Raw genomic sequence first — 18,046 nt, forward strand, 5'->3', positions numbered from 1 at the left:
ATAAATAGCTGCAAATGCCATGATGATCTGGATGAGACTGCCGAATCGAGGCAAAGGTAAGAATCTCTGGATTAACTATCTAATGTTAGTTACATGTAGTAATAAATTATTAATAAATTGGCTACATTTCTTTAACTTCTTCAGGATCAGTTGAGCTAACGTAGGCTAATGCGATTAGCATGAGGTTGTAAGTAATAAGAACATTTCACAGGACATAGACTTATCTGATACGGGCAATTAAATTATTGTTAATCTAACTGCACTGTCCAATTTACAGTAACTATTACAGTGAAAGAATACCATGATATTGTTTGAGGAGAGTGTACTTGAAAAGTTATTAATAGACCAATTAGGCACATTTGGGCAGTCTTGATACAAACTTTTGAACAGAAATGCAATGGTTCATTGGATTAAATTGACAATTCTTTGAACTGTCTTGTGCAAGTTTTAAATTGACACAATACCTGTTAGCAAAGGTGTCAGCTAGAGAAGATGTGCAAGGAGCTTGCAGGGATTTGTAGTCTTGCATGATGTCTACGTTGACGCTAATTAGCATTTTTCGAATCTATAGCGTAAATAGAGCCGAATATAATAATAAAAGTCACCTTGTCCGAGAGAGATTTACATGGTTATTAAAACATCAAGCCAGGGTAAACCTACACAAAACACAGACCTTATTTTAAGTGTTTCTAAAATTTCCTATGGGAAAAATGAATGGTGGAAAAATTGGAGCCGTTTGACTGCTAAGTACAGTGGCTGCTCCACTTAAAGTTTTGTGACTATTCTCTGGGATTTAGAGGTAATTTGTGGTTTAGTACTGTACCCTGAGTCACTACTTCATTGCTCCAGACCAGCGCAAGGGGGCGTTAGAGCACTGATTATGCTTTTGGGTCCCAAGGCGCGCTACTGTGTCGCTGTAGTACTGTGGCCTACTCCCGACCGGTTATATTGTACAGCACCTTAGTGGCACAGCGGTGACACTGCATCACAGTGCAAGCTGTGTTGCTACAGATGCTGCTGGTTCAATACACATGCCGGCCTCGACTGGCAGATCCATGAGATGACTGAAGGTTTTTGGTTTCTCTTCCTCTAAAAACCCAAATAAATAATTCTAAATAACAAACTGGCTTTAATTACAAATTAGTAACAATAATTTAATTACAAATTAGTAGCAATGTTTCACCCCATGTTCAAGAATGACCGTTTTCTCGCTCATTTTATGTTATTTGAAAACGAAATCATCTCCAACATATTATTTTTTTAAACAAAGCGATTATTATGATTAATTTAGAATGATATAAAAGCCCCTTGGATATTCTCACAGATATATTATTAACCCTGTTATTAGCAGGACAATATTTATTGGTCATATAGGTCATGGCTCCTGAGTGGCGCACAATGGGATTGCCTTGCAGTTCTCCAGCTGTATCCACTGAAATAGCCGTGGGCGCGGAAGGTTCAAGGCAGGGGGCATGGGATGGGCCACAGAGCGGCGCACAGAAGACGGACCTAGCCCATGGGGAAGGGCATTGCGCTAATAATGGTGCTGACTAGGGAAACGTTCCCGCTGTTCTTAGTGCCAGTCTGCACGTTCAGACTTAAACAATGTAACTAATAAGGGCGTGAAAAATTCCCCTTAGATATGAATTTGGAGGGTAGATATTATTAAATATTAAAGCATTAGACCTCTCACTAAAGCCACCACTCAAATGTTATACTTAAATCCTAACTGGAATTAATGAAAAATGACATGAAAAGCACACATTTGTAAATCCCAAACTCTAAAAGTACACTTGTAGCCCGATTAGCAGGACAATAGACTCTTTATAGCCAGGCTACTGTACTGTAGGTGTGAAAGTCACACCTTTCCAGTACTCCTCATCGTGCCCCAAACTCCACCCTCAACAGTTACCATTCAAAAACGAGCTGTTTTGCTAAAAAAAAAAAAATTACATCATTTTCATCAAGCCAGCTTCTTTCTATGGTGCTACCCGTTCCAGGGTTAGGACTGTAACCACCAGAGGGCTTGAAAATGAGCCAGAGCTGAGAGGATCACCACAACTAAAAGGTATTTTGGTTTCAGTGCATTTTCTTTAAAAAAAAGGTATATAGCCTATCAATGTGCAGGCATACTGTCACACCCTGACCTTAGTTATCTCTGTTTTCTTTATTATTTTGGTTAGGTCAGGGTGCGACGAGGGTGGGTATGCTTGTTTTGTATTGTCTAGGGTTTTTGTAAGTCTAGGGGTTTAGTAGGTCTAGGTATTTGTATGTCTATGGTGGCCTGATTATGGTTCCCAATCAGAGGCAGCTGTTTATCGTTGTCTCTGATTGGGGATCATATTTAGGTTGCCATTTTCCCTTGGGTATTTGTGGGTTCTTATTCTATGTTTAGTTGCCTGTCTGCACTAGCCATATTAGCTTCACGGTTAGTTTTGTTATTTTGTTCATTTTGGTTCAGTGGTCATTCTTTAAATAAAGAAGAATGTACGCTTATCACGCTGCACCTTGGTCTCCTCCCTACGACGGCCGTGGCACATACTGTGTAATAAAATCGATAATTAAATAAAGGATAAATAGATTTAAAACATTGTGTACTGAAAACGTGAATGCGTTTTTGTAGAGCATACAACCATGCCGACAATCATATGTGGAGATCAGTGGACAAAGGGCTGGACAACAGGCAGCACCGAAAAACACATGGTTGCCAAGAAAGCGGTTAGTTTTGCTAGATTCTTAAAATTTGTATGCAGTACTTGTGTGATGGAGTCACTTTTAATTCTTAATTGATCTACCGTTTCTATCATAGGCCACTGTAATCGATGGGGGCTCAGGGCGGTACCATTCTGCTCATTTGATGAAGGTGCACATGGATCTGATTCAAACTTTGAAGACCGAGATCGAGTCATTGAATGCAGACCAGCAGAAAGGGAAACATTATCTGATCCACCACCGACAGGCAGAGTCAACATACCTAGCGGGTTCATCCGGTCGTCAGTTCACGTTCAAGGCACACTTAACCAGCATGGCTACCACAGCATTCTACAGCGATACGCCATCCCATCTGGTCTGCGCTTAGTGGGGCTATCATTTGTTTTTCAACTGGACAATGACCCAAAACACATCTACAGACTGTGTAAGGGCTATTTGACCAAGAAGGAGAGTGATTGAGTGCTGCATCAGATGACCTGGCCTCCGCAATCCCCTGACCTCAACCAAATTGAAATGATTTGGGATGAGTCGGACCACAGAGTGAAGGAAAATCAGCCAACAAGTGCTCAGCATATGTGGGAACTCCAAGACTGTTGGTAAAGCATTCCAGGTGAAGCTGGTTGAGATAGTGGCAAGAGTGTGCAAAGCTGTCGAAGGCAAAGGGTGGTTATTTGAAGAATCTCAACTATAAAAAATATTTTGATTTGTTTAACACTTTTTTGGTTACTACATGATACCATATGTATTATTTCATAGTTTTGATGTCTTCACTATTATTGTACAATGTAGAAAATAGTAAAAAAATAAAGAAAAAGCCTGAAACCTTTGAACGGTAGTGTACATTGTAATTATGATCACTTCCGGACAGGGTTGGGGAGTAACGGATTACATGTAAGTGTGACAGTTACATGTAAGGGATTACCAAAAAACTGTAACTGTAATCTGTAATGTTAAAATATAGTTGTAGACGGATGAACCTTGTCACGTGTCTATTCAATGTTTGTTCAACAGGTAAAGCCTTTCAGTACCCGTAGCGTTTGGGTAGCCATCCAATACATATTTTATGTCTGATAAGAACGTCTCAGTGTCGTTTGGCTTCCCTGGAATGGGGTCAAAGGAGCAAAAGTTCTTGACGATTTTGTCAAGGCGCTCCGTGCTAAGAGCGCGGAGAGGGTTGGCTTCATCCTGTTTTGAATTTTGGGCCGAAAGGCCAAGAGGAGAAGCCAAGCTTCGGCTTTGTTGGCAAGGAGGTGACATATTACTCAGTGCCGAAGGGTGGTATTCTTATGCATAGCAGAGTCCACTTGGGCACTTAGTACTTATTTTAGACACGTGAGTGTCGCACTTGCGCCGTTTGGACTCATACTTATCTGTCATGGTTTGCAGGTAGAGGTCTTGAGTGCAGAGCAAGAGATTCAGTGATGAGATTTTCTCCGCTTGCTTGAAGTAAATTTTTTCCATCTTCCTCACCTGGGTCCTCTCATCATTCATTTGGTCAGCGACTTCAATGAGTTCCGCTGTTTTGTCATCCAACTTGAACATTGTGTTCGTTAACTGATCGTCTTTGGTCTGCAGCATTTGGACTCAACCATTATTGCTTTGTTCATCAACTGTACGCATGTTATGAATTTGTGCACCCGTTTGTAGCTAACTCATCAGATTTATCTAGTTTGCGTGGACTTCTTCTTATTTATTTTGGCTAAATCGAGTTGTTCCTCTAGAAGATTTTGTTGAACAGTTTGTGCTCATTCGTCGTCATAAGTTTTTGCCATTTCTTTAAATTTTTCTGTTTTCAAACGCAGTTCCTCGGATAGTAGTATCTTTTCCTTTTCTGCTTTTTTATTTGTGTCCTGGTTGTCTCCAATTTAACTTCCTTGTTAATTCGAACGAGACAACGATATCCAATCACTTGAGATTGGTTAGATATTATGAAGTGTAACCAGTTGTTACAGATGTGAGACGTCATTGTGCGCTCACATTGGTGGCGATTGCTGGCGATTCTTTACCACAAGCGGTCCCTTACCGTCATGCCGAACTAGCGGAAGTTGGATAGGGCATAAAAAAATATTTTCAGCCATCTTCAAAAAGGACTGAAATATATGTTTCAAATTCGTGACCCAGAAACGGTGTCTCCCGTCATGCCGAACTAGTGTCATGCTGGATAGGTCCTAAAAAAAGATTTTTGCCCATGTTCATGAAAAAGTGCTGAAAATCTGTTTCAAAATAGTGACCATGAAAAGGTGTCTCCCATCATGCCGAACTAGCTGTTCGGTTGCTTCTCAGCCAAGGGAGTGGGCTCACTCACAATTTTGCCCAAGAACACAGCCATGAATAAAGAATGGTACCAACACGTCCTCCGAGAGCAACTTCTCCCAACCATCCAGGAACAGTTTGGTGACGAATAATGCCTTTTCCAGCATGAAGGAGCACCTTGCCATAAGGCAAAAGTGATAACTAAGTGGCTCGGGGAACAAAACATCAATATTTTGGGTCCATGGCCAGGAAACTCCCCAGACCTTAATCCCATTGAGAACTTGTGGTCAATCCTCAAGAGGCGGGTGGACGAATAAAACCCCACAAATTCTGACAAACTCCAAGCATTGATTATGCAAGAATGGGCTGCCATCAGTCAGGATGTGGCCCAGAAGTTAATTGACAGCATGCCAGGGCGGATTGCAGAGGTCTTGAAAAAGAAGGGTCAACACTGCAAATATTGACTCTTTGCATCAACTTCATGTAATTGTCAATAAAAGCCTTTAACACTTATGAAATGCTTGTAATTATACTTCAGTATTCCATAGTAACATCTGACAAAAATATCTAAAGACACTGAAGCAGCAAACTTTGTGGAAATTAATATTTGTGTCATTCTCAAAACTTTTGGCCACGACTGTACATGCAGTTGCTTCACTGGCACCACACAAATCACCAGTTTCAAGATGAAACATTCCAGATGCCAAAAACCTCAGTGATCAGAACTTGGAGAGAATTGGCTAAAGGCCTTCCTCTTTGAGACAGAGAGGAAAGTCTAGGCTCAAGCAAAGATATTATCTCCAATGCATTTTCTTTGTACATACGAAAGCAGTCTCAAAGCTATTTCATCAAAGTAATTTAATAGATTACTCCTATCCACAAGTACTCATCTGGCTGGCTTCTGTAGTGCATGTTGGTCTTCATTTAGACATTCCAAATAGTCCTTGCTCCCTCACAAACAGCACTAAGCAGAAGTTAAACCTGCCTCTTTGAAGGATTAATTTAAGTTTTAATATAGTACTAGAGTAGCTCTTATCCTCCCTCTTGCAATCGGCTTTGTTTAATCCAGAACAGGCTAAATTTATGACTATTTTAAGATAAGTCTGTGCAAGTCGCTTTGAGTTAAGAGAGCTCAAACAGGCCTTTTAGTCTGGGACTAGGCTTAAGCCTTGTCTGTGAAACCGGCTCGTAATGTATTGCTATGGTGTGCTACAACCTTAACTTCCCCCAGGTGGTTCGGTTACTGTTGCATTGTTCAGGAGTTTCCAACTTTAATTTTCTCTCTTTTTCTCACCTCTTCTCTTTTTTTCTTCTTGTTTTGTCTGTTAGTGGAAAACAGAGGAAATTATAATTTCATGTATTGCACAGTTCAAAGCCGTGTCAGCAGAAACTCTTTCCTCTGCCATCTGCTTTGATTTGTGCCAGCATCTCTTAAATCAGAAGATGGATTGATGCTTGCCATCACCCACACATATCTCAGAAACCATACCCAGTACAGGAGAATGTTTGAGCGTTTGACAATATGTCAGAGTCGTGTGTATAGGTATCAGGGAAGTCAGGCGCAGGAGAATCAAACTTAAGGTAATGGAGTTGTTTAATAACAATAAATAAAACATAACTCCAAAACTATAATAACAATAAAACAAAGTGGGTACGAGGACCCGTCGCGCACCAATACAAACCAACACGAAACTGAACATCATAATAATCATCAAAACAGAACACTGAATAACAAAATAACAAAGAAACAACCGAAAACAGTTCTGTCTGGTGCAGACACACAAAGACAGAAAACAACCACCCACAAAACCCAACAGAAAACAGGCTACCTAAATATGGTTCCCAATCAGAGACAATGACTAACCCCTGCCTCTGATTGAGAACCATATCAGGCCAAACGAGAAAACCAACACAGAAACACAAAACATAGATAACCCACCCAACTCACGCCCTAACCACACTAAAACAAAGAAAATCCAAAAGAACTATGGTCAGAACGTGACATAAGTAAAAGAATGGAGTTAAGAAATATATAAATATTATGACGAGCAATGTCAGACTGGCATTGACTAAAATACAGTAGAAAACAGTATATACATATGAAATGAGTAAGCAGTATGTAAACATTATTAAAGTGACTAGTGTTCCATTATTAAAGTGATCAGTGATGCAGGGTTGAGTAACCGGGTGGTAGCCGGCTAGTGATGGCTATTTAACAGTCTGATGGCCTTGAGATTGAAGCTGTTTTTCAGTCTCTCAGACCCAGCTTTGATGCAACTGTACTGACCTCGCCTTCCGGATGATAGTGAGGTGAACAGGCAGTGGCTTCGATGGTTGTTGTCATTTTTGACCTTCCTGTGACATCGGGTGCTGTAGTTTTCCCTCGGTGATGCGTTGTGCAGACTGCACCACCCTCTGGAGAGCCCTGCGGTTGTGGGCGGTGCAGTTTCTGTACCAGGTGGTGATACAGCCCGACAGGATGCTCTCAATTGTGCATCTGTAAAAGTTTTGTGAGGGTTTTAGGTGACAAGCTAAATTCTTCAGCCTCCTGAGGTTGAAGAAGCGCTGCTGCACCTTCTTCACCCCACTGTCTGTGTGGGTGGACCATTTCAGTTTGTCGGTGATGTGTATGCCATGGAACTTAAAACTTTCCACCTTCTCCACTGGTGTCCCGGCGATGTGGATCGGGCGGTGTTCCCACTGCTGTTTCTTGAAGTCCACAAGCATCTAATTTGTTTTGTTGAAGTTGAGTGAAAGGTTATTTTCCTGACACCACACTCGCAGAGCCTTCACCTCCTCCCTGTAGGCTGTCTCATCATTGTTGTTAATCAAGCCTACTACTGTTGTGTCTTCTGCAAACTTGATGATTGAGTTGGAGGCGTGCATGGCCACGCAGTCATGGGTGAACAAGGAGTAGAGGAGTGGGCTGAGCACGCACCCTTGTGGGGCCCCAGTGTTGAGGATCAGCGAAGTGGAGGTGTTGTTTCCTACCTTCACCACCTGGGGGCGGCCCGTCAGGAAATCCAGGACCCAGTTTCACAGGGCAGGGTTCAGACCCAGGGCCTCGAGCTTAATGATGAGCTTGGAGGGTACTATGGTATTGAATGCTGAGCTACAGTGCCTTGCAAAAGTATTCATCCCCCTTGGCGTTTTTCCTACATTGTTGCATTACAACCTGTAATTTAAAAGTATTTTTATTTGGATTTCATGTACTGGACATCCAAAAAATATTCCAATTGGTGAAGTGAAATTAAAAAAATAACTTGTTTCAAAATATGTATTCATCCCCTTTGCTATGAAGCCCCTAAATAAGATCTGGTGCAACCAATCAACTTCAGAAGTCACATACTTAGTTAGATTGCACACAGGTGGAATTTATTTAAGTGTCACATGATCTGTCACATGATCTCGGTATATCTACACCTGTTCTGAAAGGCCCCAGAGTCTGCAACACCACTAAGCAAGGGGCACCACCAAGCAAGCGGCACCATGAAGACCAAGGAGCTCTCCAAACAGGTCAGGGACAAAGTTGTGGAGAAGTACAGATCAGAGTTGGGCTATAAAAAAATATCTGAAACTTTGAACATCCCACAGAACACCATTAAATTCATTATTAAAAAATGGAAAGAATATGGCACCACAACAAACCTGCCAAGAGAGGGCCGCCCACCAAAACTCACGAACCAGACAAGGAGGGCATTAATCAGAGAGGCAACAAATATACCAAAGATAACCCTGAAGGAGCTGCAAAGCTCCACAGCGGAGATTGGAGTATCTGTCCATAGGACCACCTTAAGCCGTACACTCCACAGAGCTGGGCTTTACAGAAGAGTGGCCAGAAAAAGCTATTGCTTAAAGAAAACAATTGGTGTTTGCCAAAAGGCATGTGGGACACTCCCCAAACATATGGAAGAAGGTACTCTGGTCAGATGAGGCTAAAATTGAGCTTTTTGGCCATCAAGGAAAACGCTATGTCTGGCTCAAACCCAACACCTCTCATCACCTCGCGAACATGATCCCCACAGTGAAGCATGGTGGTGGCGGCATCATGAAGTGGGGATGTTTTGCATCGGCACGGACTGGGAAACTGGTCAGAATTGAAGGAATGATGGATGGGGCTAAATACAGGGAAATTCGTGAGGGAAACCTGTTTCAGTCTTCTAGAGATTTGAGACTGGGACGGAGGTTCACCTTCTAGCAGGACAATGACCCTAACCATACTGCTACAGCAACACTCGAGTGGTTTAAGGGAAAACATTTAAATGTCTTGGAATGGCCTAGTCAAAGCCCAGACCTCATTCCAATTGAGAATCTGTGGTATGACTTAAAGATTGCTGTACACCAGCGGAACCCATCCAACTTGATGGAGTTAAAGCAGTTTTGCCTTGAAGAATGGGCAAAAATCCCAGTGGCTAGATGTGCCAAGCTTATAGAGACATACCCCAAGAGACTTACAACTGTAATTGCTGCAAAAGGTGGCTCTACAAAGTATTAACTTTGGGGGGTGAATAGTTATGCACGCTCAAGTTCTGTTTTTTTGTCTTATTTCTTGTTTGTTTCACAATAAAAAATATTTAGCATCTTCAAAGTGCTAGGCATGTTGTGTAAATCAAATGATACAAACCCCCTAAAAATCCATTTTAATTCCAGGTTGTAAGGCAACAAAATAGGAAAAATGCCACGGTGGGTGAATACTTTTGCAAGTCATTGAACAGCATTCTTACACAGGTATTTTTCTTGTCCAGATGCGATAGGGCAGGGTGCAGTGTGACGGCGATTGCATCGTCTGTGGACGTATTGGGGCGGTAAGCAAATTGGAGTGGGTCTAGGGTGACAGGTAAGGTGGAGGTGATATGATCCTTGACTAGTCTCTCAAAGCACTTCATGATAGAAGTGAGTGCTACGGGGCGATAGTAATTTAGTTCAGTTACCTTTGCATTCTTGGGAACAGGGACAATAGTGGCCATCTTGAAGCATGTGGTGACAGCAGACTGGAATAGGGAGATATTGAATATGTTGGTAAAACAGACCAGCCAGCTGGTCTGTGCATGCTCTGAGGACTCGCCTAGGGATGCCGTCTGGGCCGGCAGCCTTGTGTATCATGACACAAGGCAAGACCCAGATGCAGACACAGGAGGCATTTGGTTGGAGTCTTACAATGTTTATTAATCCAAAAGGAGTAGGCAAGAGAATGGTTGTGAACAGGCTAAAGGTCAAAACCAGATCAGAGTCCAGGAGGTACAGAGTGGCAGACAGGCTCGTGGTCAAGGCAGGCAGAAAGGTCAGGCAGGCGGGTACAGAGTCCAGAAACCGGCAAGGGTCAAAACCGGAAGGACTAGAAAAAGGAGAATAGTAAAATGCAGGAGAACGTGAAAAACGCTTGTTGACTTGGAAAACATACCAGACGAACTGGCACAGAGAGACAGGAAACACAGGGATAAATACACTGGGGAAAATAAGTGACACCTGGAGGGGGTGGAGACAATCACAGGGACAGGTGAAACAGATCAGGGCGTGACATTGTGAGGGTTAACACGTTTAAATGTCTTACTCACATCGGCCACAGAGAAGGAGAGCCCACAGTCTTTGGTAGCTGGCTGCGTCGGTGGCACTGTGTTATCCTCAAAGCGGGCAAAGAACGTGTTTAGGTTGTCTGGGAGCAAGGCGTCGGTGTCCGCAACGTAGCTGGTTTTCCTTTTGTAGTCCGTGATTGTCTGTCGACCCTGCCACATACGTCTCGTGTCTGAGCCGTTGAATTGCGACTCGACTCTACTGACGTTTCACCTGTTTGATTGCCTTACAGAGGGAATGACCACTTTGTATTCTGCCATATTCCCAGTCACCTTGCCATGGTTAAATGCGGTGGTTCGCGCTTTCAGTTTAGCACGAATGCTGCCATCTATCCACGGTTTCTGGTTAGGGTAGGTTTTAATAGTCACAGTGGGTACAACATCTCCTATACACTTCTTGATAAACTCCGTAACCATCTCGGTGTACACATCAATATTATTCTCAGAAGCTAACCGGAACATATCCCAGTCTTCCTAATCAAAATAATCTTGAAGCGTGGATTCCAATTGGTCAGACCAGCATTGAAAAGTCCTTAGCACGGGTAGTTCCTGTTTGAGTTTCTGCCTATTGGAAGGGAGGAGCAAAATGGAGTCATGGTCAGATTTGCCGAAAGGAGGGCGGGGGAGGGCCTTGTATGCATCCCGGAAGTTGGAGTAGCAATGGTCAAGTGTTTTTCCAGCACGAGTGCTACAGTCGACATGCTGATAGAATTTAGGAAGCCTTTTCCTCAAATTTGCTTTGTTAAAATCCCCTACTACAATAAATGCAGCCTCGGGATGTATGGTTTCCAGTTTGCATAAAGTCCAGTGAAGTTCTTTGAGGACCGTCGTGGTATCGGCTTGAGGGGAGATATACACGGCTGTGACAATAACCGAAGAGAATTCTCTTGGGAGATAATATGGTAGGCATTTGATTGAGGTATTCTAGTTTGGGTGAACAAAAGGACTTGCGTTCCTGTATGTTATTACAATTACACCATGAGTTGTTAATGGAATGGTCTGCCGATCCATGTGATAAACGCAGACTCGGCCTCAACTTTTAAGTCTTTACTGAACACTCATCTCTTCAGTAGGTCCTATGATTCAGTGCAGGGGCGCAACTTTGGATTTAGAAGTGGGGGGGGGGGGGTTTACATACATAAAAACATTGTAGCCTGCAGGCAGAAAATATCCAGATAAAATAAATATCCTAAATAAATCACATTGGCTACGCATGGCTTGTCTGCAACGATCTTGAAATATTGTATCAACTATCAACTGGGTCGCCCCAAAATTCGTGCTAGCAAATTTGTATAAAATATTCTGGGCCAGTGCGCTTGGGACAGACACAGCTCATGCCAGTGAGCTTGGGACAGACACAGCTGTATGCTATTTGTGCAAGGGATAAGGAATCAAGGTATTTTATGACATTTCCAATGGATCAGAGCATTACATTTTTCCCTTTTCATGCTGAATAGTTATCGAAAGGGAGCTAGAAATATTGTTCAAATACTTTGAGGAACTATTGTCATTCTCAATTGATTCGAAAAACAGATTTTGTTTGCTTGTTGTTTGAGGTGAAAAAAAGACTGAAGCTCCACAGCTCATTAGTGGTGGTGAGTTAAGACAATCAGAAATACTCTCAGACATCCCCAAATGGGCACATTTATAGGCCTACATTTGCGCGCAGGCCAGGTAGACTAGTCCTCCTTCTATATGCGTAATCAGGTGCGTGTCCTTACTCAACATTGCGTTTCAAACAAAAGACAATGAATAAACTGACAAAACTCGTAAATGTAATGAAATAAACAAAAACTTGTTTCTCACAAGTGTAGCATACACTACATGACCAAAAGTATGTGGAGACCTGCTCATCGAACATCTCAGTCCAAAATCATGGGCATTAATATGGAGTTGGTCCCCCCCTTTGCTGCTATAACAGCCTCCACTCTTCTGGGAAGGCTTTCCACTAGATGGTGGAATATTGCTGCGGGGATTTGCTTCCATTCAGCCATGAGGATTTGTGAGGTGGAGCTCTGATGTTGTGCGATTAGGCCTGGCTTGCAGTCGGCGTTCCAATTCATCCCAAAGGTGTTCACTGGGGTTGAGGTCAGGCTAGTCAAGTTCTTCCACACTGATCTGGACAAACCATATCTGTATGGACCTCGCTTTGTGCACGGGGGCATTGTCATGCTGGAACAGGAAAGGGCCTTCCACATACTGTTGCCACAAAGTTGGAAGCACAGAATCGTCTAGAATGTTATTATATGCTGTAGCGTTAAGACTTCCCTTCACTGGAACTAAGGGGCCTAGCCGGAACCATTCAAAACATCCCCTGACCATTATTCCTCCTTCACCAAACTTTACATTTGGCACTTTGCATTGGGCAGGTAGCGTTCTCCTGGCATCCACCAAACCCAAATTCGTTCATCGGACTGCCAGATGGTGAAGTGTGATTCATCACTCCAAAGAACCCTTTTCCACTGCTCCTGAGTCCAATGGCGGCGAGCTTTTACACCACTCCAGCCGACGCTTGGTATTGCGCATGGTGATCGTTGGCTTGTGTGTGGCTGCTCGGCCATGGAAACTCAATTCATGAAGCTCCCAATGAACAGTTATTGTGCTGACGTTGCTACCAGAGGCATTTTGGAACTCTGTAGTGAGTGTTGCAACCGAGGACAGTCGATTTTTACATGCTACACTTCAGTACTCGGCGGTCCCGTTTTTTGAGCTTGTGTGGCCTACCACTTCGCGTCTGAGCTGTTGTTGCTCCTAGGTGTTCCCACTTCACAATAGCAGCACTTACAGTTGAGCGTGGCAGCTCTAGCAGGGCAGAAATTGGACGAACTGACTTGCTGGAAAGGTGTCATTCTATGACGGTGCCACGTTGAAAGTCACTGAGCCTTTCAGTATGGGCCATTCTACTGCCAATGCTTGTCTATGAAGATTGCATGGCTGTGTGCTCGATTTTATACACCTGTCAGCAACAGGTGTGACTGACACTAATTTGAAGGGGTGTCCATATATTTTTGGTAATGTAGTGTAGGTTGTGAGTTCTGCAAAACACATGTCCACCCCGACAATGAGAACGAACGGTAAACGACTAGTAATAATAATATATTAAATGCATTAACAGAAATTACCATAACCAAACAAACATTGCAGATTAGAAATTATGGGAATTAACGGTAAATGTAGGATTCTACTGGTATGTAATTGGGAATTTATAGACACAGCAAACAATGCACACAATGAAGTTATGAAACAATGAATAGCCTTCTAGCTGCTGCCGAACCTGATGCTGGCAAACGCCCTTCACTCATCAACTCCGGACTTGTCTCGTCATCATTACACACACCTGGTTCCAATCCCCACTCTATCACTGTATATATACACTACCTCTGTCATTTGTCTTTGTCGGTCATTGTAAATGTTGCTTGTTTTCCTGAGAGGAATCTCTCCTACTATTTCCTGAGTACTTTATTATTTTGCACTTTGGGTTTCGTCCCGCTTTTATATATATATATATGTATAGTGCTTTAATAAATTCAGTAGTTCTAAACCTGCAACTTCCTCCTGCCTACTCCTCTCTACACCAAAAGAACAGTAAGCAGCAGGATTTCTCGACCTCTTTGTTATAGGAGCGAAGCCTGGAGCACCTTGGGACTGCCATGGATGAGGTGCTCCGGACCGTACGCCAGCTGCAGGCTACACCACCACCTTCCAAGCTCCCCGTGGTTGTTCCAGCCACCCCACCACCATCTACATCACCCGGTCCTATCAGCAACGTCCACCTGCCCCTCCCAAAGTGGTTTGATGGCACCCCAGCTCACCTCCACCATGCCCATCATGCCGGGACAGCCTCCGAGAGGGACAAGGTCTCCGTGGTGATCTCTGTGCTGACAGGCGGGCTCTGGAGTGGGCGCACGCCGTCTGGGAGAGGGATGGTCCAGAAGTGCAGTCCTATGAGCACTTCACCCAACTCTTCCGTGCCGTTTTCGACCACCCTAAGGAGGGCCGAGAAGGAGGTGAGCGCCTCCGTCTACACCAGGGGCAGGAAAACCTAAATCCATTTTATCTCATTTCTACCAGCATGTAATATGTGTAACCAGAGGGGGAAAAAAACTCTAGACCACCTTTACTACACACAGAGAGACGCATACAAAGCTCTCACTCGCCCTCCATTTGGCAAATCTGACCAGAATTCTATCCTCCTACATCCTGCTTACAAGCAAAACCAAAGCAGGAAGTACCAGTGACTCGCTCAATACGGAAGTGGTCAGATGACGCAGATGCTAAGCTACAGGACTGTTTTGCAAGCACAGATTGGAATATGTTCTGGGATTCATCAAATGACATTGAGGAGTATATGACATCAGTCACCGGCTTCATCAATAAGTGCATTGATGACGTCGTCCCCACAGTGACCGTAAGTACATACCCCAACCAGAAGCCATGGATTACTGGCAGCATCCTTACTGAGCTAAAGGGTAGAGCTCCCACTTCCAAGAAGCCCGGACATTTATAAGAAATCCCGCTATGCCCTCAGACGAACCATCAAACAAGCAAAGCATCAAGACAGGACTACTACACCGGCTCTGACGCTCGTCGGATGTAGCAGGGCTTGCAAACTATTACGGACTACAAAGGGAAGCCCAGCCACCAGCTGCCCAGTGGCACAAGCCTACCAGACAAGCTAAATTACTTCTATTCGTGCTTCGAGGCAAGCAACACTGAAGCATGCATGGGACCACCAGCTGTTGCGGACGACTGTGTGATCACACTCTCCGTAGCCAATGTAGGTAAGACCTTTAAACAGGTCAACATTCAGTAGGCCGCAAGGCCAGACGGATTACCAGAACGTATACTCAGAGCATGCACTGACCATCTGGCAAATGTCTTCACTGACATTTTCAACCCGTACCTGTACCTAATTGTCAAAGACTCCAGCCACCCTAGTCATAGACTCTTCTCTCTGCTACCGCACGGCAACCGATACCGGAGCGCCAAGTCTAGGTCCAAAAGGTTCCTTAACAGCTTCTATCCCCATGCCATAAGACTATTGAACAGTTAATCAAATGGCTACCTGGACTATTTACATTGACCCCTCGTTTTTTCTACGCTGATGCTACTCGCTGTTTATTATCTATGTATAATCACTTTACCCCTACCTACATGTACATATTACCTTGACTAACCTTGACTACTCCCGCACATTGACTCGGTACCTGTACCCCTGAGTAAACTATAATATTCTGTCTTAAGCATCCTAAATAATACCATATATTCAGTTTTTGGTTGCAAAAAAAAGGGATTCACAGCAAAATAGGGAAGCATGATGGAATGTGCAAACCTGCTATAGTAACTGATTGTAGTCTACGAAGACTCGTGACTAACCGCTGTGCCATGGAGATTTGATGAATAGTGTGGAGAATAGCTTGAATAGTGTAGTTGAGGGGTGGAGGAATAGAGGTCCGTGTCCCACTCCATATCCGGCTTGAAGGACCACTTGTTATGGCAGGTTGCCTATTTTGAATTCACACGTAGGAGCTGATACAGTTAGAGGATATAGAGAGAGTTGCAGCTGCCATTTATTTGATCCTTTCAATTATCCATTTCAATTCCATAAGTGTGTGCTAAAAATAATAAACAGAAGCAAAATATATTTGCATTAGGATATTTTACATCAAACAATAATAATTGAAATAACATAATTCCTCCTAATACATATTTCATCATAAATGGATAAATCAGATCATTTCAATACATATGCAAAAATTCCTATACATATCCACATGGCAACAACTTAACATCCTACCGCTAATTATACAGCAGCAAATCTTCAAATGCGCATCTATACACAAAAAGAAAGTAAAATAGAAACAATATTTTGGGTTACTCACATTGGATACTGTGACGCACAGATAACAGAAATAAAGGGACACATGCGGGAGAGTTCTTCACAACTGCATGGGTTGTTTGGCATTGAACTAAAGGACAAAGGAACTCAGGTATTTAACAAACATCTCTATGGCGCCTGCAATTTTTTATTTATTTCACCTTTATTTAATCAGGTAGGCTAGTTGAACAAGTTCTCATTTACAACTGCAACCTGGCCAAGATCAAGCAAAGCAGTTCGACACATACAACAACAGTTACACATGAAATAAACAAACATACAGTCAATAATACAGTAGAAAAAGTCTATATACAGTGTGTGAAAATGAGGTAAGATAAGGGAGGTAAGGCAATACATAGGCCATAGTGGCGAAGTAATTACAATATAGCAATTAAATACTGGAGAGATAGATGTGCAGAAGATGAATGTGCAAGTAGAGATACTGGGGTGCAAAGGAGCAAAATTAATAAATAAATATAGTATGGGGATGAGGTAGTTGGATGGGCTATTTGCAGATGAGCTATGTACAGGTGCAGTGATTTGTGAGCTGCTCTGACAGCTGGTGCTTAAAGTTAGTGAGGGAGATATGAGTCTCCAGCTTCAGTGATTTTTGCAGTTCGTTCCAGTCATTGGCAGCAGAGAACTGGAAGGAAAGGTGGCCAAAGGATGAATTGGCTTTGGGGGTGACCAGTGATACCTGCTGGAGCGCATGCTACGAGTGGGTGCTGCTATGGTGACTAGGGAGCTGAGATAAGGCGGGACTTTACCTAGCAAAGACTTGTAGATGACCTGGAACCAGTGGGTTTGGCGACGAGTATGAAGCGAGGGCCAGCCAACGAGAGCATACAGGTCGCAGTGGTGGGTAGTATATGGGGCTTTGGTGACAAAACGGATGGCACTGTGATAGACTGCATCCAATTTGTTGAGTAGAGTGTTGGAGGCTATTTTGTAAATGACATCGCCAAAGTCGAGGATCAGAGGATAGTCAGTTTTACGAGGGTATGTTTTGCAGCATGAGTGAAGGATGCTTTGTTGCGAAATAGGAAGCCGATTCTAGATTTAATTTTGAGATGCTTAATGTGAGTCTGGAAGCAGAGTTTACAGTCTAACCAGACACCTAGGTATTTGTAGTTGTCCACATATTCTAAATCAGAACCGTCCAGAGTAGTGATGCCGGATGGGCGTGCAGTTGCGGGCAGCGATCAGTTGAAGAGCATGCATTTAGTTTTACTAGCATTTAAGAGCAGTTGGAGGCCACGGAAGGAGAGTTGTATGGCATTGAAGCTCGTCTGGAGGTTAGTTTTAACACAGTGTCCAAAGAAGGGCCAGAAGTATACAGAATGGTGTCGTCTGCGTAGAGGTGGATCAGAGAATCACCAGCAGCAAGAGCGACATCATTGATGTATAAAGAGAAGAGAGTCGGCCCGAGAATTGAACCCTGTGGCACCCCCACAGAGACTGCCAGAGGTCCGGACTTCAGGCCCTCCGATTTGACACGCTGAACTCTATCAGAGAAGTAGTTGGTGAACCAGGCGAGGCAGTCATTTGAGAAACCAAGGCTGTTGAGTCTGCCGATAAGAACGTGGTGATTGACAGAGTTGAAAGCTTTGACCAGGTCGATGAATACGGCTGC

At 43.4% G+C, this 18,046-nt stretch overlaps 1 long non-coding RNA gene across 1 annotated transcript; it reads left to right on the forward strand.

Annotated features, from left to right (window-relative positions):
- Positions 1–140: 140 nt before the first annotated feature.
- On the forward strand, positions 141–3,589 carry LOC139535348 (uncharacterized). Its single transcript, XR_011667100.1, has 3 exons — positions 141–2,068; positions 2,624–2,718; positions 2,810–3,589. It is a non-coding gene; the product is annotated as an uncharacterized lncRNA (long non-coding RNA).
- The last annotated feature ends 14,457 nt before the right edge of the window (positions 3,590–18,046 follow it).

This window comes from Salvelinus alpinus, chromosome 12 (assembly GCF_045679555.1).
Source record: "Salvelinus alpinus chromosome 12, SLU_Salpinus.1, whole genome shotgun sequence".
NCBI lineage: Eukaryota > Metazoa > Chordata > Actinopteri > Salmoniformes > Salmonidae > Salvelinus > Salvelinus alpinus.